The 25,520-nt window shown below is 46.5% G+C and overlaps 1 long non-coding RNA gene across 1 annotated transcript in view; it reads left to right on the top strand.

The window, feature by feature from the left end:
• The window catches only part of LOC116971319, a 56,655-nt gene extending 32,739 nt beyond the window's left edge, over positions 1–23,916 (top strand). Inside the window, exon 3 of the long non-coding RNA XR_004411470.1 lies at positions 23,839–23,916. This is a non-coding gene — a long non-coding RNA (uncharacterized LOC116971319). The remainder of the gene's footprint in view (positions 1–23,838) is intronic.
• Positions 23,917–25,520: the final 1,604 nt, after the last annotated feature.

Genomic DNA, 25,520 nt, shown 5'->3' with positions numbered 1-25,520 from the left:
GAATCATGTATTTTGGTATTAGGATTAAAGGTGTTGGTTATTTTATAAATGGGGAGAGAATCCAGAAATCTGAGGTGCAAGGTGACTTGGGAATGCTGGTGCAGGATTCACAAAAAGTTAATCTGCAAGTCGAATCAGTTGTAAAGAAAGCAAACGCATTGCTAGCATTTATTTCGAGAGGGTTTATATACAAAAGTAGGGATGTAATGCTGAGAATCTTTCAGGCGCTGGTCAGGCCACATTTGGAATATTGTGAGCAATTTTAGGCACCATATCTGAGGAAGGATGTGCTGGCTCTGGAGAGGGTCCAGAGGAGGTTCACAAGAATGATCCCAGGAATGAGTAGGATAACATCAGATTAATATTTGACGGCACTGCCTATGTTCGCTGGAGTTTAGAAGAATGAGGGAGGACCTCAGTGAAACAGACAGAATGGTGAAAGGCTTGGATGTGGAGAGGATGCTTCCACTAGTGGGAGAATCGAAGACGAGAGGTTTTATCTTCAGAATTAAAGGACGTTCTTTTAGGAAAGAGATGAGGATGAATTTCTTTGGTAGGAGGGTGGTGAATCTATGGAATTCTTTGCCACAGAAGGCTGTGGAGGCAAAGTCAGTGGATATATTTAATGCAGAGATAAATTGATACCTGATTAGTGCAGGTGTCAGAGGTAATAAGAAGGCTGGAGAATTGAGTTAGGAGAGATAGATCAGCCACGGTTGAATGGCGCTTGATGGACCGAATGGTCTAATACTACTCTTATCATGTTTAATCTTATGAATCGTGCCTCCCACAGATGTGCTTAGGGTGTAGAACCTAAGACCTCCCCACCCCTCCTAATTCAGTTAACCGCGCCTTTAGTCACCCTCCATCCTCCTCTCCGGTTCCCGGTCTTCAAGGTCAAGGCTCCATCTTGTCCAGACTGAAACTGAGATGTCTTTACTTGAGATTGGCCCTTATTAGAATAGTGCAGGTCAGGAACAGGTGGATCAGAGTGGGAATGGGATGGAGAATCCAAGTCACAAGTATGGATGAACTATTGATAAAGACCGTGTTGTTGTTGTATTCAATTACTAAATCATATTCACTCTTTAAAACTCTTCTCTCTGCAAGGTGATAATGACAGAGCATCCATGGTGATTGGGAGGAAGGGTGCGACTGCCACACTGCCCTGCTCCTTCAGTCCCTCGAACAGGAATCCCAGCTCCATCACCATCAGCTGGATAAAGTGGAATCCGCCAAAATGGTCTGTTGTCTTTCGTGACACTTCTCCCCGCCCAGCAGCAAATCACATTCCTGAAAATGTAAATAAAGGAGATCGATATGAGCTGGTGGGAAATCTTACACAGGGAGACGCCTCCATCAGAGTGAAGGGACTCAAACTGAATGACGTCAGTGATTACTCCTGTCACGTTTATGTCAGGAATTCAACGTTGACGACTGTGACTCAGGATGAGATGAAACTGCAGGTTGTGGGTAAGGAAACGTATGTTATGTTGTAAACGATAATATCATATTGAACAACCTTAAGAGGAATGAGCTCCCACTGACAGTGTAGACCAGCACAGGAACAGCCCCTTTGGCCCGCAATGTCTGTACCGAACATGATGCTACGTTAATCTCGTCTACCTGCAGGTGATACATTTCTTCCATTATCTGCATTTCAAAAAGTCTCTAAAGCTCTAAAACTAGAACTACCAGCTGACTTTTATGAGGAGAGGTTGGGAGCGGAGGGCACGTAATCCCTCATCGTAACTCCTCATAAAATAAAGATCAAACTGGTAAGTTATCGTCTAAACTCACTATTTTACTTCGGAGTCACGTGAGTGACTACGTGATGATTTCAAAGCTCTGTGACTTCATGCCGTGGAACGAGTCCATGCATCACACACTACATCAATTGACCAAGGATGAGTGAACATAATCCTGCATTCAGACATGACATAGATATAGACATGCTGATGCTATTTTATGAACAAGTAATAACAATAGTAACCCCTGTCATCTGGGAGGAAACTATAGACAGAACTTAAAATAGAGCTGGCAAATACCCCCGGTCTGGCAATGGGTTTCTTATAAAATGTATGAAAAGATCGTTCGTTTGACCATCCTGCAGATGCTAGGATGTGGTACAGCGGAACGTCCATAACCCTGCCGCTGAACTGTTACAGCCCTGTTGGAGTGAGATTTAAAATGTCAGAGTCACTCCTGCACAAGCCAGAACCCATTTAACCACCTGGAGATGGTCTGTACTGATACCTTCTTATGAGGTTTATGTAACTAACAAACACTGCATAAACACGTGGTACTCCAACTGCAACTGCTCAGACAGGAAGGCTCTGCAGAGGGTAGTGAGGGGAGCAGAGAGGATCATTGGCGTCTCCCTACCTTCGGTACAAGAACTGTTCCAGCGCCGCTGTCTGAAAAAAGCTCTGAGAACCTGGATATCCTGCCATCAGGCAAGAGACACCGTAGCATCAAAGCCCGGACTACAAGACTGCTAAACAGCTTCCAGCCACAGGCTGTGAGGCTGCTAAACAGTCACTCTATACTCACAGTCACCTTATTCTGCGGCTTTGCATTGACATTTTAATACCTCTAGCACTGGTCACTCAAATCAGCTGCCCTGGACATTTTAATGATTGTTTTTACTGTATTTTAATGTTGCTGTTTTACCTGCTTTTAACTATTTATACTGTTTCATCAGGGACTGGATTGTTATTATTGTTATTATGTGTGAAATGTTTTAAGTTTCATGTGCGATGCTCCGGTATTCCCTGGGAAACGTCTTCTCATTTTGCACTGTACAACTGTTGCTTTGCAAGATGACAATCAAGGTTGTTTGATTGATTGATTGATTGATTGATTGATTGATTGCTAGATCAGTGCCCCTGAGGCTCTAAGTGACCTTAACGTATAGTAGTAGACCACACACAACCGAAGGTCCATGGGGTTAGCCCAAATTCAGTTAGACCTGATGCCCCTGGTCTGCTCTGCTTGACTAAGCCATGAACATAAATTGTTATTGCCTGCAGATGTAACTATGCTATCCAGTTGCGCTATGCAATGACTGGACCCATTGCACTGACCCAGTGCCATGAGCATAACCACATGTAAGTGAGTTTGACCAAGGACAGGGATGTAGCCTGAGCCCACATGCGAAGCGGCATCAGCACAATGTTAACATCCCATATCTCTGCATACCTGGGCCTGGGAGGTTTGAGTTGAAGATACCCTTCATGAATCTGGATATCAGAGGGTGAGACCTAACAGAGTGGGTCCCGCTCCTAGCAGAATATGATGAGAAGGCACTATGGCCCAGTTAATGGTACTATAACTTATTTTTTGTCAAAGACCCATTTGAGTTTGAAATCCCAGTCGTCAGTTATCCGTGCCATATATATGTCAACGAATTGATTATTTCATGCATTGGATGGTTGCCCGAGTCACGGGCTGAAACAGCAATTCTATGTTAGAAATAACCATATAAAGTTCTATATCATTCCCAACATCAGCGGAAACCATGTCTGCATAGGTCACTACAAAAGCCTGAAGCGGGATTTACTGAATATTTGCAAGACCCGACTGATGAGGCAAAATGGAGGAAGACAAACCTCCCCAGTGTAGCGAGAGTGCATCTATCGCCACTGCCATGCCACATATATATATATATATATATGTATTTCTACTGGTGATTGAGCCTGGATGCAACATCTCGATCTTTAGTGTACCATGAGTCACCAAGTCATTAAATACTTAGTGATCCAACATCCAATCTGTGTTGACATTGATTTTACGTGATGATACACCAGTGCCAAATGAGGTTAGGTAAACCATCCCCGGATACTTTGACTTGATTGCACCCATGTGATTGACATATGACACCACCAAAGTGTATCAACTTCGACTTGAGTATGCTGATTATGCATATTCGCACAACCCTAACCCATAGAATGCACCTAGTGTCTAAAGGTAGTTCAGATTCAGATTCAGATTCAGATTCAGATTCAATTTTAATTGTCATTGTCAGTGTACAATACAGAGACAACGAAATGCATTTAGCATCTCCCTGGAAGAGCGACATAGCAAATGATTTAAATAAATAATAATAAGTGATAATAAGTGTCCGGGGGGTGGGGGGGTGATTGGCAGTCATCGAGGTACGTTGTTGAGTAGAGTGACAGCCGCCGGGAAGAAGCTGTTCCTGGACCTGCTGGTTCGGCAACGGAGAGACCTGTAGCGCCTCCCGGATGGTAGGAGGGTAAACAGTCCATGGTTGGGGTTAGAGCAGTCCTTGGCGATGCTGAGCGCCCTCCGCAGATAACGCTTGCTTTGGACAGACTCAATGGAGGGGAGCGAGGAACCGGTGATGCGTTGGGCAATTTTCACCACCCTCTGCAATGCCTTCCGGTCGGAGACAGAGCAGTTGCCATACCATACTGTGATGCAGTTGGTAAGGATGCTCTCGATGGTGCAGCGGTAGAAGTTCACCAGGATCTGAGGAGACAGATGGACCTTCTTCAGTCTCCTCAGGAAGAAGAGACGCTGGTGAGCCTTCTTGATCAGAGTTGAGGTATTGTGGGTCCAAGAGAGGTCATCGGAGATGTTGACTCCCAGGAACCTGAAGCTAGAAACACGTTCCACCTCCGTCCCGTTAATGTGGATGGGGGTGTGCGTGCCGCCCCTGGACTTCCTGAAGTCTACAATGAGCTCCTTGGTCTTCTTGGAGTTAAGGGCCAGGTTGTTGTCAGCGCACCATGCTGCTAAGTGCTGGACCTCCTCCCTGTAGGCCGACTCATCGTTGTTGCTGATGAGGCCAATCACCGTTTATATCATCTGCATACTTGATGATGGTGTTAGTACCATGTACAGGTGTGCAGTCATAGGTGAAGAGGGAGTAGAGGAGGGGGCTCAGCACACAGCCCTGTGGAACGCCGGTGTTCAGGGTTGATACCATAGAACTGAGAATAGGTAACTCATGCAAATCCCATCACCTCCGTAACTAGAGATGGTATTAGTAATTTCACATCTTTAAACACTCACATCAGTTTGTAATATAACTGAAGATTTACTGACGAAAAGTTAGTGGAGCAATGCTGAATACTGTTCATCCACCATAGTGACTTTCATGGAGGTAAATAACGAGACCTACTTACCAGCGTCTCTAACTTCAGGTCCCTTACCTTTGCTGGAGTTCCAGCGAAATTTAATTCGCAGACTCTGTCCATGTTGTCATTCCCATTAGTTCGCTGATGCTGCTGGCCAACTTCTCTTGTAGTGGCTAGTCCGTCCCCAACGGAGCAGCAATTTTAGAGGCAAAGCACCGATTTCCCTCATGCTACCTTCGTGCATTATGCATTAAGCATGGGACCCCGGCACAGTCATATTCAGGTTCCTGTTTGGAGTTAATCCATACTAACCTTAGACACTCTTTTTAGAGTGGGAGTAATTGCACCTGAACCAGGTGTCACCAAGCGTCTCCTCAATTTGTCTGTGCATGCCTGTGTACCAAGCATGTTTTGCGACTCTTTCGCCCATGGTCTTATAATATATATGGCTCCATTGTCATCCTTTATACATCCGAATGGGAGGACTTTTTTAATTCATTTCTTTATTTTTATTAGTAAGTACAATGTAGTGGTACCTTTTTTCAGGTGCCAAATATATGTTGGCATGTTACATTCTATGTACAACTTCATTTTTTTTTTTTTTTTTAAAGGAATGAGTAAGAGAAAAATAGACTAGATAATACAGCGTAGAAAAACGTGTAGTGTGTGTAGAGAAAGACAAAGAAAACGAAGAGAAAGAGAGAGTGAGGGAGAAAAGTAAAAAAGAGGAAAGAGAGAGAGAAAGAGTAGAAAATAGGAGATAGGAGACGAGTATTTGTATTCTTGACCATCTTTCACCCAGACCTGAAACAGTTGATTTTTACGATTCTGTTGCACCACATGCATCCAAGAAGTCAACAAATGGAGACCAACTCGTTAAGAATTGGTCTGGTTTATCAATTAGGAGGAATCGCATTTCTTCAAGATGTGCGGTGTCCAACATATTTATAATCCACATTTTAAGCGTTGGTATGGGTGTATTTTTCCAAAATTTGAGTATGTTTTTTTGCTATTATTAACCCATAATTTAAAAATTAATTTTGAAATGTGTTTAATTTATTCCCGTCTCCCGTTACTCCAAGTATAATCATTTCAGTGTTAGACTCCATTTTTATCTTGAATAATTTTGTAAATATATCAAAAATATCGCACAAAAATTTATGACGTTTTATGCAGGAAACAAAAGAATGTGTTATATTGGCATTTTGAGAGACATTTATCGCAAATGGGAGAAATATTTGGATAAAATTTATTTAGTCTATTTTTTGAATAATATAATCTATGTAGAATTTTGAATTGAATTAAGTTGTGTCTTACATTAATCGAACATTATGTACATCTGACAGCCTTACAGACGACCACATCTGCACCAGGTGCATCGAGTTGGGGCTCCTAAGGGACCATATTAGGAACCTGGAGCAGCAGCTCGATGACCTCTGTCTGGTCAAGGAGAGTGAGGAGGTCATAGAGAGGAGTTATAGGGAGGTGGTCACTCCAAAACCATGGGAGACAGACATGTGGGTCACGCTTAGGAAGGGCAAGGGGCAGAGGCAGGGACGAGTGAGTACCCCAGTGTCTGTACACCTTGAAAATAAGTACTCCTGTTTGAGTACGGTTGGGGGGGACAGCCTGCCCGGGGGTAGCGACAGCGGCCGGGCCTCCAGCACAGAGACCGGCCCTGTTGCTCAGAAAGGTAGGGGAAAAAAGAGGAGGGCAATAGTGATTGGGGATCTATAGTTAGGGGGTCGGATAGGCGATTCTGTGGACGCAGTCGGGAGACCCGGATGGTAGTCTGCCTCCCTGGTGCCAGGGTCTCGGATGTGTCTCAACGCGTCCAAGATATCCTGAAATCAGAGGGAGAGGAGCCTGAGGTAGTGGTACATATAGGTACCAATGACATAGGTAAAAAAAGAGAAGAGGTCCTGAAGGGAGAATTTAGGGAGTTGGGAGGAGAGTTAAGGAAAAGGACCAAAAAAGTAACATTCTCAGGATTACTGCCTGTGCCACGTGACAATGAGAGTAGGAATGGAGCGAGGTGGAGGATAAAAGCGTGGCTGAAGGACTGGTGCAGTGGGCAGGGATTCAAGTTTCTGGATCATTGGGACTTCTTTTGGGGAAGGTGTGACCTGTACAGAAAGGATGGGTTGCACTTGAACCCGAGGGGGACCAATATCCTGGCGGGGAGATTTGCAAAGGCTACTGGGGAGACTTTAAACTAGAATGGTTGGGGGAGGGACTCAAATAGAGAAAGCTAGTAGACAGAGTGTGGGGCAGGAGGCAGAGAAGGGAAGCACTCTGACTCAAAATCTAGGGGAGAAAGAAGAAAAAGAAAATAAACAGAGAATAAGAGGCGGTGGGTTTCTTAAATGTGCATATTTTAATGCTAGGAGCATTGTAAGAAAGGTGGATGAGCTTAGAGCCTGGATTGATACCTGGAAGTATGATGTTGTGGCGATCAGTGAAACATGGTTGCAGGAGGGCTGTGATTGGAAACTAAATATTCCAGGATTTCGTTGCTTCAGGTGTGATAGAATTGGAGGGGCAAGAGGTGGAGGTGTTGCATTGCTTGTCAGGGAAGATATAACAGCAGTGCTTTGGCAGGATAGATTGGAGGGCTCATCTAGGGAGGCTATTTGGGAGGAACTGAGAAGTGGGAAAGGTGTAGCAACACTTATAGGGGTGTATTATAGACCGCCAAATGTAGTGATTGTGGGAGATTTCAATTTTCCACACATAGACTGGGAAACACATTCTGTAAATGGGCTGGATGGTTTGGAGTTTGTAAAATGTGTGCAGGATAGTTTTTTGCAGCAATACATAGAGGTACCTACTAGAGAAGGGGCAGTGCTGGACCTCCTGTTAGGAAATGAGACAGGTCAGGTGGCGGAGGTATGCGTTGGGGAGGACTTCGGGTCCAGTGAAGTTTCAATATAATTATGGAGAGGGTCAGAACTGGACCTAGGGTTGAGATTTTTGATTGGAGAAAGGCTAACTTTGATGAGATGTGAAAGGATTTAAAAGGAGTGAATTGGGACATTTTGTTTTATGGGAAGGATGTAGAAGAGAAATGGAGGACATTTAAAGGGGAAATTTTAAGTACAGAATCTTTATGTCCCTGTTTGGTTGAAAGGAAATAGTAAAAATTGGAAAGAGCCCTGGGTTCAAGGGAAATTGGACAATTGGTTCGGAAAAAGAGAGATCTACAATAATTATAGGCAGCATGTAGTGAATGAGGTGCTTGAGGAGTATAAAGAATGTAAAAAGAATCTTAAGAAAGAAATCAGAAAAGCTAAAAGAAGATATGAGGTTGCTTTGGCAAGTAAGGTGAATGTAAATCCAAAGGGTTTCCCCCCCCCCCTTCTCCCCCCCCCCTCTCCCCCCCCCCCCTCTCCCCCCTCCCCCCCCCTCTCTGCCCCTCTCTCTCCCCCTCTCTCTACCCCCCTCTCTCACCCCTCTATCTCCCCACTCCCTCCCCCCCTCTCTCCCCCCCTCTCTCCCCCCTCTCTCTCTCTCCCCCTCTCTCTCTCCCCCTCTCTCTCTCCCTCCCTCTCTCTTTCCCCTCGCTCTCTGTCCCCCCCTCTCTCTCTCTCCCCCCCTCTCTCCCCCTCTCTCTCTCTCCCCTCTCTCTCTCTCCCTCTCCCCCTCTCTCTCTCCCCCTCTCTCTCTCTCCCCCACCCCTCTCTCCCTCTCCACTCTCCCCCCCTCCCCCCCTCCCCCCCCCCCTCCCTCTCCCTCTCTCCCCTTCTCTCTCCCCCTCTCTCTCTCTCCCCCCTCTCTCCCCCCCCTCTCTCTCCCCCCCCCCTCTCCCCCCTTGGGTTTGATATTTGAGCTGCCACTTATGTGGACTGCACTCTTACGATTGGCTTCACTTTCTCATGTTTGAACAGAGGTGAACGCCACTTTCTCATCTCCAATGTTGGTGTTGACGGGAGTCTTGTGGCATCTCCAGTGATATTGTCATCAGCCTATAGCTATGGTGGTTTGGGTCAGGTAATATTGACTTTTCAGGCAGTTCTGGCCAGTTCTTATACTTAACAATAAAGGGCCTGTCCCACTTAGGTGATTTTTTAGGCAACTGCCGGTGACTGTCATGGTCGTAGCAGGTTGCCGAAAAACCGGCGACTGGACCCCCCCTACGACAATGTCTATGACAACCTACCACCTAGTCGACGTTAAGCCATGACAACCGGCGACTCAATCGTCACGACTTAGGACGTCAACCTATGACCACACCTAGACAACCTACGACCACACAGGTGACAACCTACGATAACTCAAGTCAACCAACCTCCCACCATGACAAGCTACGACAAACTACGACCCTGTCGGTGTCAATTGAAGACTTCTCTTGACGCCGGTAGCTGTCGCTGGTTGACGCAGGTTGACGTAGGTCGTCCCCAAATGAATTCATCGAAGTCAGCACCAGCGACAACATACATCATCCTGGCAACAACCTATGTTATCCTGGCGACAACTTACGACAGCACCTACGTCAGGAGAAGACAAGCTACGACAAGCCCAAGATCGCTGAGTGTCGCCGAAAAGATTTGAACATTTCAAAATCCTGCGGCGACCAGAAAAATGCTACGGATATTTGGGCGACTTGAGGAGACGACTCACGACCCTACATGTGACACCCGGCAACCGTGCGGCGACCATCTAGTCACCTGTTGTCGCCTAATAATCGCGTAAGTTGGACAGGCCCTTAAGCAAGTTATTGAAATTGTTGTATTAAATGTTAACACAAAAGCTTCATGCTGCCCAGACAGAAGATGAGGTGCTGTTGCTTGAGATTGGCCTCGTTAGAACAGTGCAGGAGGTCTGAGACAGACAGATCAGAGCGGGAGTGGGATGGAGAATCAATGTCACAGGCATGGATGATGTATTTTTATAAACCATGTGGAATAGATTGTTAAATACAACTTTTCTCTATACAAGATGGAAAGAGGAACACATCCATGGTGATTGGGAAGAGAAGAGATTCAGCCACACTGCCCTGCTTCTTCAGCCCCTTGAACAAGAATCCCAGCCCCATCATTGTCCGCTGGATGAAGGGGAATCCACGGGAAGAGTCCACAGTCTATAATCACACCCACCCCCACTCTGTGAACCCTCCCTCCACTGTCACTGTAAAGGGAGGAGGTCGATATGAGCTGTTTGGAAAACTAGACCAGGGAGACGCCTCTATCAGCGTGAAGGAGCTCAGACTGAACGACAGCAGTGACTATTTCTGTTACGTTTGGGTCAGGAATTCCACACAGGAGACGGTGACTCAGGATGAGACTAAACTGGAGGTTGTGGGTAAGGAAAGATCTGTCTGTGTTGTGCTGTGAACGATAAAATCACATTAACAACTGTAAGAGGACATGAGATCCACTGACAGCTGGAGCCGAGATCGGCCCAATCCATTGTAGGTTCCATTCCTTACCCTGGGCTTCCCTTGCTCAGCACTGCCCCTAGTGGTTGGAAAACAGTGCTGATTCCAGCCAGGTTGCACGGAGCTCCCTGTAGCAGGATCAGAGATTCAGAACCACATTCACCTGCTGAACCTCCAGTCCCTGTGTCTGTGACATGGTCTGTGTTACAAAGATCCACAGACTGCCCTGGGGTATCATCCATCTCTTTCATTCACATCGACTCCGGGATCCTGTATGTTCTCTCACTGATTATTACATAGAACAGTACAGCACAGGACCAGGCCCTTTGGCCTGCAATATCTGTGCAGAACATAATGGTTCTGTAAGTTAAACTAATATCATCTGCTGACACATGATCCATATCCCTCCATTCCCTGTAGATCCATGTGCTTCTCAAAGACACTATCATATCTGCAAATATTTCACTGCAGTCTCCTAGATGTGTCCTTCCAATCCCCATTCAGATGGACTCTATCTGCACACATCAAGAGTGATTAATTCAATTAATTTAATTTAATTTCTTCCTTCTCCTAGTCCCAGCCACCATCCTGGATCTGTCTATTGTGAGCGACAATGTAACTGGAGAATATACCCTCGTGTGCAGGGCTGAAGGGAAGCCCCCTGCAAACATCACGTGGATCGGCCCAGGGAACAGCTCACTGCCCGTGAACATTAGTGAGATGATAGTCACACATGATCCAGAGAAACTACTGACTGTGGGAGAGCTGCTTCACCCCAGGCTGCCAGGGAAATACACGTGTGTGGCTATGAATGAACACCAGATAGACATGCGTGAGATTCGCCTATTCAAGGATGGGGGATGTTTGAACCCAGGTGTCTATATTGGATTATCCATATTGGCTATTGGCCTGATGGTATTTGCTCTCATATCTTTGAAAAAATGTGAGTTTGCCAATAACAACTACATTGTGGGCTGTTGTGGGTGTTCTTGGGACTGGTGGCTTTTTCAAATATTATAGGCCGGAAATGTGAACAGGAGGCCAGTCATCCCTGGTTAGGCCACATTTGGAGTATTTTGTCCAGTTCTGGTCACCACATTTCAGGAAGGATTTGGACACTTTGGAGACGGTGCAGAGGGTTACAGAATAATGCCTGGATTAGAAGATTTTAGCTATAAGGAGAGGTTGAACTGTTTTTTTCTGGAACATCTGATGCTGAGGGGCGAACTGATCAAAGAATGTCAAATTCTGAGACATATAGAAAGAGTAGTTAGTCTTTTTTCCCCAAGGTTGAGATGTCAAAAACTAGAGAGCCTGGGTTAAGGTGAGAGTAGGAATGTTTTTAACGGAGATTTAAGAAGTGCCATTTGTTCAGAATGGTTGGTGCCTGGAACGTGCAACTAGGGGAGGTGTGGAAGCTGACACACTAGCAATGTTTAAAGAGCATTTATACATGTAAATATACTTGGAATGGAAAGAGATCAACCATGTGCAGAGAGATACGATTAGTTTAATTTGGCATTATGCTCGGCACAGATATCGTGTGCCAAGGTTAAATCTTCAGTTCTAGTGGACTGGGGCTGTACCCCTTGAAGGGTCAAGTATGCCCTCACCATTGCTACCCTGACAGACCTTGTCCATAGACTTGGGTATAACAGGGTCAGAATTTCCTGTTCTTAATAATACAGTCCTGAGATAAGGTATTCATTGCCCTTGCCCTCAGATGAATTTGTGGGAAGGTCCGGTTGTGATTCTGTCCTTAGATCCCCGCTGTTCTTCAAATGCTTGGGTATCATTTGAAAAAGGTTCCGAGCTTTCCGATTCAATCATGGACCAGTTTGCAGATGATGTGAAACTGAGTGGGAATGTGATGGCTCAAGGTTTGAAGAGAATATATCGACCAGCCAAGTGCGTTGGGAAACAACATGGGAATGTGAGAAAATGTGAGATAATCCACTTCAGGAAAAAAAGCTGTCAAACTTCAATGCTGTTCCAGCGGTTACAGATTGGGGAATACCGATGTTCACAGATAACTCACTTTATGTATCAAACGTGTGGATTTCGGAAAACAAATGTAATGTTGGCCTTTAATGCAAGAAGATATGAACTCAGGTATAAATGTATAGGTCCTTGGTCTCTATGCTATCAAAAGGACATGTGGCATGGAGATGAATGCTACCAGCAGTGAGAGAGTCCAGAACCAGAGGGCACAGCCTCAGAATAAAAGGATAAACCTTTAGAATGGAGATGAGGAAGATTTTTTTTTAGCCAAAGACTGATGAATCAGTGGAATTCAATGCCACAGGCAACAGTGGAGGTCTAGTCAGTGGAAAATTTAAAGCGGAGATTGATAGGTTCTTGATTAGGTCCTTAGATTTGTACAACAGCAACAAATGCTTGCATTTATGTATTAATTTATTATTATAATCACTTCTACTGTGATACAGTGAAAATCTTTGTTTGCATGTTATTTGGTTGAATCTAATCATATCATACATGAGTACAATCAATCCATATACAAGTACAACAGGCAGTGTGAAGAGAAAAATACCAGAGTACATAATATTGTGTTTAGTAGAGATACAGCGTGGAAACAGGTTCTTTGGCCCACCATGTCTGTGCCGACCAGCGAGCACCCTGTATCATTAATTCTTATGTCTGTCGTGTGCGGGAGGAAACCAGAGCACTCAGAGAAAACCTAAGTGGTTACAGGGAGACCATACAAACTCCATACAGGCAGCTCCCATAGTCAGGATCGAACCCAGGTCTCTGGTGCAGTAAGGCAGCAACTCTACCGCTGTGCCACTGAGCCATCCATAGTTCCTTCATTACAGTGTTACAGCTCCAGAAAAAGTTCAGATAAAAAGAGAAAAAATGCATGGGTCGCACTGCTGTAAGTTGGAAGATCGGGGCTACACCTTAGTTTGTGGGAGAGCCGTTCAGTAGTCTGACAAAAGTGGGGGAAGAAGCTGTTCCTGAATCTGGTGGATTGAGTCTTTAAGCTTATGTATCTTCTGCCCAACGGGAGAGGGGAGAAGAGGGGATGACCGAGGTGAAAAAGATCCTTGATTATGTTGACTGCTTTCCTAAGGCAGCGTGAAGTGCAGATGGAGTCAATAGTGGGAAGTGTGGTCTGTGTGATGGACTCGACTACATCCACAACTCTCTGAAATGTCTTAGTCTTGGGGAGCTGTTTCCAAGCTGTGAAGCATCCTGACAGTATCCCAATCAGTCTGATGAAGGGTCCCGACCCTATACGTCACCTATCCACGTTCTCCAGGGATGCTGCCCGACTTGCTAAATTACTCCAGCACTTTGTCTTGCTTTCAATGGTGCATTTGTAGAAATTGGCTAGTGTGTTGGAGAAATGCCAAACTTTTTGCTAGTCTACTGAGCAAGCATGTGGCATGATTAATACAACAGAACATCACAGGGTAGGGTAGGATTGGTACTGAATAGTGTTCAACACTGGGACACAAGGAGGCCCACTGAGACACACATCCTGCCCTTTGGTTTTATATTACACAGTTTTCTTCCTTCCTTATTTGACTCCACATCTGTCTTCATTGTCTTCATTTTATCTCAATCCTTTGTAAAGTAAAGTAAAGTATCCTTTATTGTCATTCAGACCTTCCAGTCTGAACAAAATTTCGTGCCTTGCAGTCATACATATAATAAAATAACAAAAACACACAATAAACACAAATTTAACATCCACCACAGTGAGTTCACCAGGCACCTCCTCACTGTGATGGAAGGCAAAAGTCTTAAAGTCTTTGTCTCTTCCCTCCTTGTTCTCCCTCTGCGCTGAGGCGATCCAGGCTTCCGATGTTCTGACCCCGCCTGGTGATGGTAAGTCAGTCCCGCTGCTGAATCCGAGCTCAGCGAACGGGCCGGTTCAAACTCCGCGGCCCAGGGTGGTCAAAGTTGCCGAAGCTGCCGCCCACCAGTCCAGCGGACGAAGCTGTTGTTGCGGGAGCTCCGGAAAAACAGATCACCAACCTGTGACCTGCGAGCTCCCGACGATGTCGTCCACTGGGCCCGCGGCCGAGCCTCCGAAGTCGGGTCGTCGCCAGTACGCCGCCACAGCTCCACCCGTCTGCCACTCAACCCTCTTCTGAATCTACCAACATTTGTCAGTTTTTGCCACACCCATTCCCCTTCAACTCTCCTTGCCAGCTTTCTCGTCTACTCCATCAATCTGATGAAGGATCGCGACCCAAAATATTATCTATCCATTTCTCTCCACCCCAGAGCCTGCGTGGCCCTCTGAATTTTTCCAGAACTTTGCTTTTTACTGGGGAAAGTAGGTATGGACCAGCTGCTATTGGGAAAGTTTGCATCAGGAAGTGAGAGTTATTTAATGATGAGAGGTTGTAAATTTAGCCTCTAAAGAAAAGGATGCATATGCAAAGTTTAAGGAACAGAAATTGGACAGGGCCTTTAAGGAAGATTATGAAAGGAAAGAACTCGAGCAGGGAATTAGGAGGCCTGGATGGGTGAGAGCTGAGAGTAGAGAAGTGTGTTAAAGGAGGAGAGTGGGAGAGGTATCGAGAGAGAATTCTCACAGAATACTTTCCTGTGTCTTTGACAGGTTCACAGCAGCGTGCGTGTTGTGTTGATGCCAGCGTGGCCAATGGTCGTAAACCACAAGGATCAGAGCCAGGTAATAGGAGAATCTGCCAAAACTTCCTATCATATTGAGGACATTCTTTGGAAAAGCAGAGCTCAAACCCGCATTTAATAACTGGTCTTTCAATTGTCGCTACCACCTACCCTCCTTCCCTACCTCCCATAGCCTCCTAATTAGATCAGCAAAGACAATCCCTCTCAGAGCAGATCAGGTTGTGTGTTCAAGTGGAATATTAATACTTAAAAGACTCGCCTTGAGGCCCAGGGCTTGCACTAAGATTCCATATTCCTCAGTCATGGGAATTAATCTACTCTGTCGAACCTACTGGAAGTATTTTGTATTGGACATCTGTCCTTAACTCTAAAGATTTAAGGTCCAACCTATTTAATCTCTTTGTCATCCCAAAAACCAGCCTCATGAACCTTTGCTGCTCAACCTGCAAAGTAAGTACAGGTAGTTCTGCTCAACATAGGTTTTGAAATCGCAAATTGGCTACAACACGATTGCTGAATTAGGTAATGCTATTATGCAGCTTGAATTGGTTATAAAATAATCTCTATCAGGAAGTAAAGATCGGTTAAAAGTTACTTTGGAAAGCAGAAAAAAAGCTATCTTGGAAAAAACAACCTGGGGAGAAAAAAACATGTTCATGTAACCTCCCTGCAGTAAGCAGTCACCACTGTCTCTTATGAATACAGATCATCATGGGTGGCCAAGCAATCATTTAAATTGACATGTGTGCAGTGATACTCTATTAAACAATGTAACATTGAGCCATCAGTATTTGTAGATTGCAGCTACAAAACTAAACTTGGAGCTATAAAAAAGATCTTTGTTTTTAAAAAACCAGTGGGAGAAATAACATTGTAATTGCAAGCCTCATAATCACTAGCCCCTTACCTCCTTTTTCTCATTGGCACAATTATGTTCAGAATGTAATTTTTTACAATAAGATGTTCCTTAAGAATGCAGCATTCGTGGTATAGCGGAATTGCCTGTACATTGCTTTTTGGGGTAAGGAGACCGATATTATACCTAATACACCATCTAATACATTGAAAGACCAATGTAATTTGGAATTGATCCTAATATTCTCAAAGTAACAATACCTGATCAATGTATCTCATAGGTTTGCACAAAGAACCTCTTCTATGTAATCCTCCACCACGCCTGAGGATAGGGTTGGAAAGTTCTGCTTTTTGCGATTACTCCAGGATTCCCTTCCGTTTTATCTACAGTTTTGACCCTGTGGGAGGGTATGGGGTGGACAGTTTGGGAGCTTCAAATTTCTCCATTAAAATACGCATTGCTTTTTTGTGTCTTTGACAGGTTCACAGGAGCCTGAAGGGGATCCTATTTACAGTGTTGTTGATTTAAACAAAGAGACAAGAAACAGGGCAGCCACCCAGGCAGTCCCAACTCCGGGAGAATTGGCCAGGAATGTTGGTGAGTACAGTGATGGTTATCATTTAGAATTTGCACGGAGGTAACCAGGAGGAAGAGATGCAGGAAGTAAAGGCCAGCTTTCACGATCCAGCTCCTGTGGCAGAGTGGTTAAAAGTTGTAATTTTATGGATACAGCATGGAAATAGGCTCTTCCGCCCACTGAGTTCATGCCAACCATTGGTCATACTTTTACACTAATTCTATATCAACCCACTTTCTCATCATCTCCCTGGATCTTAGGGGCGATTTAACCAGCATATCTATGAGGTGGTGGAGGAAACTGGAACATCCGGAGGTAAGACAAGCATTCATGGGGCCAAGCACAGACTCTATACCAACAGCACCCAAGCTCAGTATTGAACCCAGATCTCTGGTGCTGTGTTGTGGTGCTGCTGGCAGAGGTGCTGCCTCACAGCGCTTGAGACCCGTGTTCGATCCCAAACTTGGGTGACATCAGTGTGGAGTTTGCACATTTTACCTGCTGCGCCACTGTGCTGCCACTGCCATTGAGGAAGGGAGCTCCTATTGATCTGAGAAACAAAGAGGGGATGTTTCTGAGGCAAGCTGGAGAAGGTAGAGATCCCAAGATTAGCAAAGTGGACCAGCTTACAGACAATGGGAAAAGAGAATCTTCACACTGAGATGCCCCCGAGCTGGAGCCAGTGGAGGCCAATGGAGCGTTTTGTACAGATTAAAACTCACGTAAGAGGTGACAAGGCTGGAATGATTGAAGATAGGGACATGGGTTTCAGCAACAGACGTGTTTGGAGTGGGTCTTGGGGAACATGCAGTATCATGGATGTAAAAATTAGAGGCATTAAAGTGAGAAAAAACTTGACTAAGCTCCCAAAGCATCTTTGCAGAATGGATTTGAGAAGATGTTTGCTCTTGTGAGCTAACCTGGATTGAAGAGTTACTGTTCACAAGTAGGGGTCACCCATTTTAAGATTGAGTTTTTAATATTTTGGGCCAGAGATAGATGGAGAATATCTGGAAACAGAAATATCTGGAAACCCACAACAGGTCAGGCAACCTCTGTGAAAAGAGAAAGCACTAACATTCGTGCTGGACACACCTTCGTCAGACTTTTCATGCTCTTGAAGAGCACAGGGGTAAGCGTTTAGCACAGGTGGGATATCAGTCATGATATCATTGAAAAGCAGAGCTGAGTGGTTGATTCTTGCTCTCAACTTGTATTCAAAGGTTACAAAGGTCTTTTATTGTCACATGTGCCAATTAAGATACAGTGTTTTGTGAATTACCATACAGCCATACAAGACACACAATTATATAAAAGTTAACATAAGCATCCACGTCAGCAGATTCCCTACATTCCTCACTGTGATGGAAGGCCAAAATGTCCAATCATCATCCTCTTTAAGAAATATATGAGTGAAACTTTCCCTTGCAACTGCAGGAGCTGCAAACCTGTCCCTACATCTCCTCCCTTACATCCATCCAGGAACCCCCAGCAGTCATTCCAGGTGAGGCAGAGGTTCACTTGCACCTCCTCCAACCTCATCTACTGCACCTGATGGGGCCTCCTTTCCATTGGCGAGACCAAATATAGCTTCGGCGACCGTTCCACTGAACACAAACTCTGTGCAACAAGACCTGTTGGATCTCTCTGTTACTATACATTTTAACTCCCCTTCCCATTCCCATCCTAACCTCACTGTCCTGGGCCTCCTCCATTGTCAAAGTAATACCATACACAAACAGCACCTTATATTCCGCTTGGTTTGTTTACAACCTAACGGTGTGAACATTGAATTTTCCGATGTTAGGTAACTAACCAGCAAAACCCATCTCCTCTTCTCCCCCCCCCCGTCCCACCCCACCCCTCTCTTCTCTGTGCCCCCTCAGGACGAGCACCCATTTTAATGCTCCCCTCCCCTTCCACCCACATTCATTCCTCTGGCTTCACAATTCACACGTATCCTTATCTCACACCTTCAGTCTTTCACCTCTGGCCGCTGTTCAACCCACCTGCCTATCAAATAACCCCCTCATGTGTAGGGAACAGTGAACACATGGTGAGCAGCAAAACAATGCCAGTCCCAAGATTCATGCCTCCAGGGTCTTGTCAATATTCTATTTTCCACCTGCAGGGAAGTAAAACTGCAGAAAAGGGAGTAGGGTGATAGGAAAGGGGAGAGATTGGGCTGTCAGGGCTAGGGATGGGGGGGAGAGAGACTGCTGGACAGTTACAGTTTAGTTTGGTGTCACGTGTACCGAGGTACAGTGAAAAGCTTTTTGTTGCGTGCCATCCAGTCAGCAGGAAGACAATACATGATTACAATCGAGCCATTTATCGATTACATATAGGTGTATCGATACATGATAAGGGAATAACGTTTAGTGAAAGTAAAGCCAACAAAGTCCGATCAAGGACAGTCCGAGGGTCACCAAAGAGGGAGATAGTAGTTCAGGGGCTGGGATTGTGAGGTTAAGATAGCAAGGCGATGAAGTTGTGCAGTAAATCTGTGTCCTTTCCAGATCCCTGTGACTCTCCAGATGCCCTCATTTACAGCATTATTCACGTTCAAAGCCTTTCTCGAGTAGGAGTGGAGATAGGTAAGGAACAGTAAGCACACGGTGAGCTGTGAAACAACTGTGGTGGTGTAGACGCCCCATGCAAAATAGTGTCCCTAATGAGCTGGGAGGCAAACCCTTGATGTACTGACTAGAAACATCCACTGGCACTGACAATATACACTGGGCTTCCCATCAAGCCTGTGATCCAGAACTCTCCATATCCAACGTTCAGGGAAGGTGCAGCAAAGGCCAGACATGGTGGAAGCAGTAACACAGACCCAGGACATAGAGTTACTAGAGATCCTGGTGTTGTTTATTTTCCGCTTCCCACCAACGGGCAGCCAAGCATTAGACCTGGAAGTACAATGCTGTCTATTCTGCAATACGGTTCTGTATCTACAGAAGCAGCGAGGGTTCTCTCGGGGCATGCCACGTATCATAATGAGGGGTGAAGAACAGTCTTGGCAAAAGATGGACCACTATAGGAGGGGCAATCGGAACAGGCAAGAGACAGTGATTATCAAAGGTGGGGATTCATAGAGTCATAGAGCACAGAGACAGGCTCTTTGGTCCAACTTGCTCAAGCCAACCAAAATGTCCCATCCACACTAGTCCCAATTGCCTGCATTTGGCCCATATCCCTATACACCTTTCCAAACCAAGTACCTGTCCCAATGTCGTTTAAATGGGAGTGGGTGGTTTGAGTGATAGAATACAGTGGGGGAGAGATGCTGGAATGCAATAACAATCTGTGTTCTTTTCAGATCCCCAGGAGTATCAGAATAACACTCTGTACAGCTATGTGCACATTCAAAGGCCTCCCTGCAAAGAGAAGGAGACTGGTAAGGACCACCGAACACACCGTGATCGGCAAAATACACACATCTGCGAGGACACCCCTTGGGAACACATCAAACCCATTTCATACTGAGTGGGTCCAGCACCGATCCCTGTGATACACCACTAGTCACAGGCTGTAGATGACATGTGCATGTACCTTTAATATAGTTACCTCATCACTACTAACCACTCCCCATATCACAAGTATAATTACAACCTCCCCACCCACTGATCACTCTCTAGTTTCCGTGACAGACCACGTACAGCTAGTGCTATCTGTAATGTTACAGTATGTATAAAAGAAATAAAGTTACAGTGTGTTGATAACACTTCTTTACACAGGCCTCCAGTCTGAAAAGCAACCCATCACCACCACCTTCCACCAAGCCAAATTCATATCCAATTGGCTCATTCATACAGTGTGTTGATAACAAATCTTTACATGGTGTCAGAAGTGGGATAGCGTGTCGGCCACGAACATGTCTTTGCCCTTACAATAGACGATCTCGAAAGTGAAACGCTGGAGTTGCAGCATCATGCGCTGCAGTCGTGATGAGGCAGCATGGATCGGCTTGTTAAGGATGGTGACAAGCGGCTGGTGGTCGGTTTCGATGGTGAAAGTGTTGCCTAGAATGTAGTCCTTAAACTTTGAGCAGGCAAACACCACAGCCAGCAACTCCTTTTCGATCTGAGCATAGCGCTGCTCGGCAGGGGTCATGGTGCGGGACGTGTAGGAAACAGGCAGCTGCAGGCCGTCATGGAGCTGTAGACAAGCGGCACCGAGCCCGAACTGAGAGGCGTCGCAGGTGATGATAATGGGACGCTGCAGGTCAAAAAATTTGAGTGTGGGGGTACTGATCAGCCTGGATTTTAGGATGTCGAAAACTTTCTGGTGCTGAGGGAACCAAGCCCAGGCCGTGTCCTTCTTTGTCAAATCCCTCAGGGGTGCGCTCAGCTCGCTGAGGTCGGGGATGAACTTCCCCAGGTAATTAACCATGCCCAGGAAGCGTTGCAGGCTGGGCACATCAGTAGGTGATGACATCCCGGAGATGGCAGCCGTTTTCTGCGGGTCGGGTTTCAGCCCCGAGGCGGTGAATACATGTCCAACATATGTGACCTCCGGGACGCGGAATCGGCACATCTTGGGGTTTAGTTTCAAGTTGATCTTCCGGGCCCGGTCTAGGACTTGGCGGAGGTTGAAGTCGTGCTCGGCGACATCCTTACCGTAGACCAGGATGTCGTCAACGATGATGGCACACGGTAGACCTGCAAACAGTTGCTCCATTATCCGTTGGAACACCTCGCTGGCAAGTTGATCCCGAATGGCATTCGGAGGAACCTAAACCTGCCGAAGGGGGTGCTGAAAGTTGTCAGGTAGGAGGACTGCTCGTCAAGCGGTATCTGCCAGAAGGAGCTCTTGGCATCGAGGACAGAAAAGATTGTGGCCGGACCAACCTGCGCAGCGACATCCTCTACTGTTCTCATGGGGTAGTGTGGGCGTTTGATGGCAAGGTTCAGGTCTTTGGGGTTGATGCAAATGCGTATTTCGCTTTTGTCCTTTTTCGCGGCAACTACCATGGTGGAGACCCACCTGGTGGGTTCGCTGACCGCCTTTAGGATGCCCATTTTTACCATGCTGTGCAGCGTCGATTCCACTTTATCCTTCATGGCGAAGGAGATACGGTGTGGTGCACGGATCACTGGCTCGACCTTGCGGTCGACAACAATCTTGTAGTTGCAGGGCAGCTTGCCCAGCTCTTCATCAAAGCGGTCAGGATATTCGATCAACGGGTTCATTAGGGCCTGCACCTTGTGGATGTCACGGTGGAAGGAGACCAGGCCCAAGTCCTGGCAAGCTTGGATGCCCAACAGGGTAATGCAGTTGGAATCGAGAAGGTAGAAAGTGAGGGGCCGAGAGGTCTCCAGTATCTTGCAGTGCAGAGTTGCCTTTCCCACTGGAACAAGCACCCCTGGTGCATCCGGGAGAGGGTCTCCTCGTGTTCCACCTGTAACAGTCTCGCCCCCCACCAACAGCGACAGCCGCTTCTGCAGCAGCCTGCCCCCGAACTGCCCTGGATGGCGGTTGCCACTGACATTTTCGAGTGGCGAGGCAAACACTTCCTGGTCCTTGTCGACTCTTACTCCAACTGGTTCGAGGTTGACCAGCTGCACTCCCTCACCTCTTCGGCCGTTGTCGATAAGCTGCGCCGCCACTTCTCTACCTTCGGCTCCCCGGCCAGCCTTCAGTCGGACAACGGCAGCTCCGAGTTTCAGGCTTTCGCGGCCCGCTGGAACTTCCGCCACTTCACCAGCAGCCCTGAGTACCCGCAAAGCAACGGTCTGGCCGAGCGCGCCGTCCGCAGTGCAAAGAACTTGCTGGAACAGTGTTGCTTGTCTCACTCCGATTTTTACCTAGCCCTCCTTAACCTTCGCAACATCTCCCGCGACCCTACCATGGGCTCCCCTGCTCAGCGGCTCATGTCTCGCACCACCAGACCCCCGATCCCGGTGGCCCAGCACTCCCTCCTGCCCTCCGTCCTCAAGCCCGCTGCTGTCCAGGAACGCATTGCCCTCAAGCACGGTCCAGAAGCGCTCCCATGATAAGTCCTGCCGCCCCCTTCCGCGCCTTTTCCCCGGTCAAGTCGTCCGCATGCAATCCCCCTCCGGTCACTCCAGGCTAGCCACCATCATCGGCTCTGCTGGTTCGCCTAGGTCCTATCTCGTCGACCATGCGGGAACCGTCTACCGTCGGTCCCGCCAGCACCTGCGGCTCGTCAACGAGCCTCCACCACTGCCCGCGGACCCTTTTTCTCCCCCGCTGCAGTCTCGGCCTCCGGGCGCAGCTCCGCCCGCCGCTCCTCGCATGCCTCGGTCTCTGCCCTCTCAGCTCTATCAGTCCGTTCCTCCCCCGGCTCATCCTCCCTCGCCTGCCCGCGCGCTGCCCGTTGCTGTGCCCGCATCCCCTCCTTCATCTCCGTCTTCTCCATCCCCTCCCAGCTCCCCCGTTCCGGCTCGGCCGTCTGTACCTGTTCCACTTCTTCCTGCAGGGAGGGAAGATGGCGAGATGCGAACCCGGTCGGGGCGTGTTGGCAAGCCGCCTGTCCGCTATGGTGACTTTGCTTAACCGTTTATAGCGCTTGAGACGTGGTCCCCCTGTCACTATTTTGTTTTCCTTTCGTTTCTAAGGGGAAGGATGTAGATGACATGTGCATGTACCTTTAATATAGTTACCTCATCACTACTAACCACTCCCCATATCACAAGTATAATTACAACCTCCCCACCCACTGATCACTCTCTAGTTTCCGTGACAGACCACGTACAGCTAGTGCTATCTGTAATGTTACAGTATGTATAAAAGAAATAAAGCTACAGTGTGTTGATAACACTTCTTTACACAGGCCTCCAGTCTGAAAAGCAACCCATCACCACCACCTTCCACCAAGCCAAATTCATATCCAATTGGCTCATTCACCCTAGACCTCATGTGATTTAATCTTCCAGGCTAGTAAGCAATGTGAGAACTTGGCAAAGGCCTTGTTAACATCCATGCAGGCAATGCGTACCAGCTCTGCCCTCGTCAATAGACTCATCGCCTCATCAAAAGCTCAGTCAAATTCATGAGTCACAATCAGAACAGGCAAGAGACAGTGATTATCAAAGGTGGGGACTCATAGTCATAGAGCACAGAGACAGGCTCTTTGGTCCAACTTGCTCAAGCCAACCAAAATGCCCCATCCACACTAGTCCCAATAGTCTGCATTTGGCCCATATCCCTATACACCTTTCCAAACCAAGTACCTGTCCCAATGTCGTTTAAATGGGAGTGGGCGGTTTGAGTGATAGAATACAGTGGGGGAGAGATGCTGGAATGCAATAACAATCTGTGTTCTTTTCAGATCCCCAGGAGTCTCAGAATAACACTCTGTACAGCAATGTGAACATTCAAAGACCTCCCTGCAAAGAGGAGGAGACTGGTAAGGACCACGGAACACACCGTGATCGGCAAAATACACACATCTGTGAGGACACCCCTTGGAAACACATCAAACCCATTCCATACTGAGTGGGCCCAGCACCGATCCCTGTGATACACCCTAGTCACAGGCCTCCAGTCTGAAAAGCAACCCATCACCACCACCTTCCACCAAGCCAAATTCATATCCAATTGGCTCATTCATGTGATTTAATCTTCCAGACTAGTAAGCCATGTGAGAACTTGGCAAAGGCCTTGTTAACATCCATGCAGGCATTACCAGCTCTGCCCTCGTCAATAGACTCATCGCCTCATCAAAAGCTCAGTCAAATTCATGAGTCACACACAAATTCCACACACAAAGCCATGCTAACTATCCCTCATCAGTTGTTACCTTTCCAAATCCGGGTACATCCTTGTACATCCTTGTAAAGCTCATTCTAAGCTTGCCCCCAGTCTAGTTTCAATCAATAAGATACTGAGTTAAGCACTTGCGCATCTAAATTTCATTTTGAAAAAACATAATAACAGTTCCCACTACTATACCTAACCACTGCGGGTTCGATCCTTGTATCTTCTTGGCCAAGCTCTCCTAGCCTTGTGCAAGCAGAGACACTCCAAACGGTCGCACAATCCCAAACCTTCTCCCAGAAGATCGATTCAGGACCTCGTGGGAGTGGCCTTTTATAGGTCCCCGAACCTTGAGGGGCCGAATCATATGGGGGTGGTCTCTTTACAGTCCAATAACAGATACCGATTAACACAGTACATGATAGACATTTCTCTAACCCAATAATACAGTAACTAATACATTGTATTCAAACGGAGCTCCTGGAAGGAAGCAAACATAGCAACATGTGCCTGGTTATTCAAGAAACCTAGACAAGGCTCAACACTTAATCCAATCAACATCTAGCAAAGTAAAGCTTTGCAACAATATTAACAATGTATACGTCTGGTTTGCATTCACCCAATCCGTTTCATGCAATTTACACCTAATTGTAAGAATACGCAGAAGTCCCATTCTTTTCCTGCAACTCTTATCTAGGCTCAAGACAAACTGGCACCATTCTGCAGCTTGTCTCATTTCTGCAGAAGGCACATTTAAATTGACCAAATGGCCTAGCAGACCAGAAGCCTTTACACAATTTTAGTGTCCTGGCATCTCCAATTTGGCCAGAATTAACATCCTGGCACTCAAAATCCCCTCCAGTAATTCCCCACCACTGCAGGCTCACTGGTCTTTAGTTCCCTGTCTTGTACTTGCAGCCCTTCTTAAATAGGGGCACGACATTTACCACCCTCCAATCTTCCAGTACCACACTTGTGTAAAAGATGATGCAAATGCCTCTGCCAGAGCACTTGAAATTTCTTCCCTAGCTTCCTACAATATCCTAGGATACATCTCATCAGGCCTTGGACATTTATTTACCTTAATATGTCTTAAGACTGCCAGCACGTCTTTTGTAATGTAGATATGTTCCAATGTATTGCAATTCAATACTCTTAATTCCTTAACTTCCATGACCTTCTCCACGATAAATACAGATGAGAAATGTTAATTTTAAACCTCGCCCATCTCCCATGGATGACCATGTTGATCCT

The sequence above is a fragment of the Amblyraja radiata genome, chromosome 3 (genome assembly GCF_010909765.2).
Source record: "Amblyraja radiata isolate CabotCenter1 chromosome 3, sAmbRad1.1.pri, whole genome shotgun sequence".
NCBI lineage: Eukaryota > Metazoa > Chordata > Chondrichthyes > Rajiformes > Rajidae > Amblyraja > Amblyraja radiata.
Note: the sequence above shows the minus strand (reverse complement) of the source record. Positions and strands in the feature narration are given on the sequence as shown.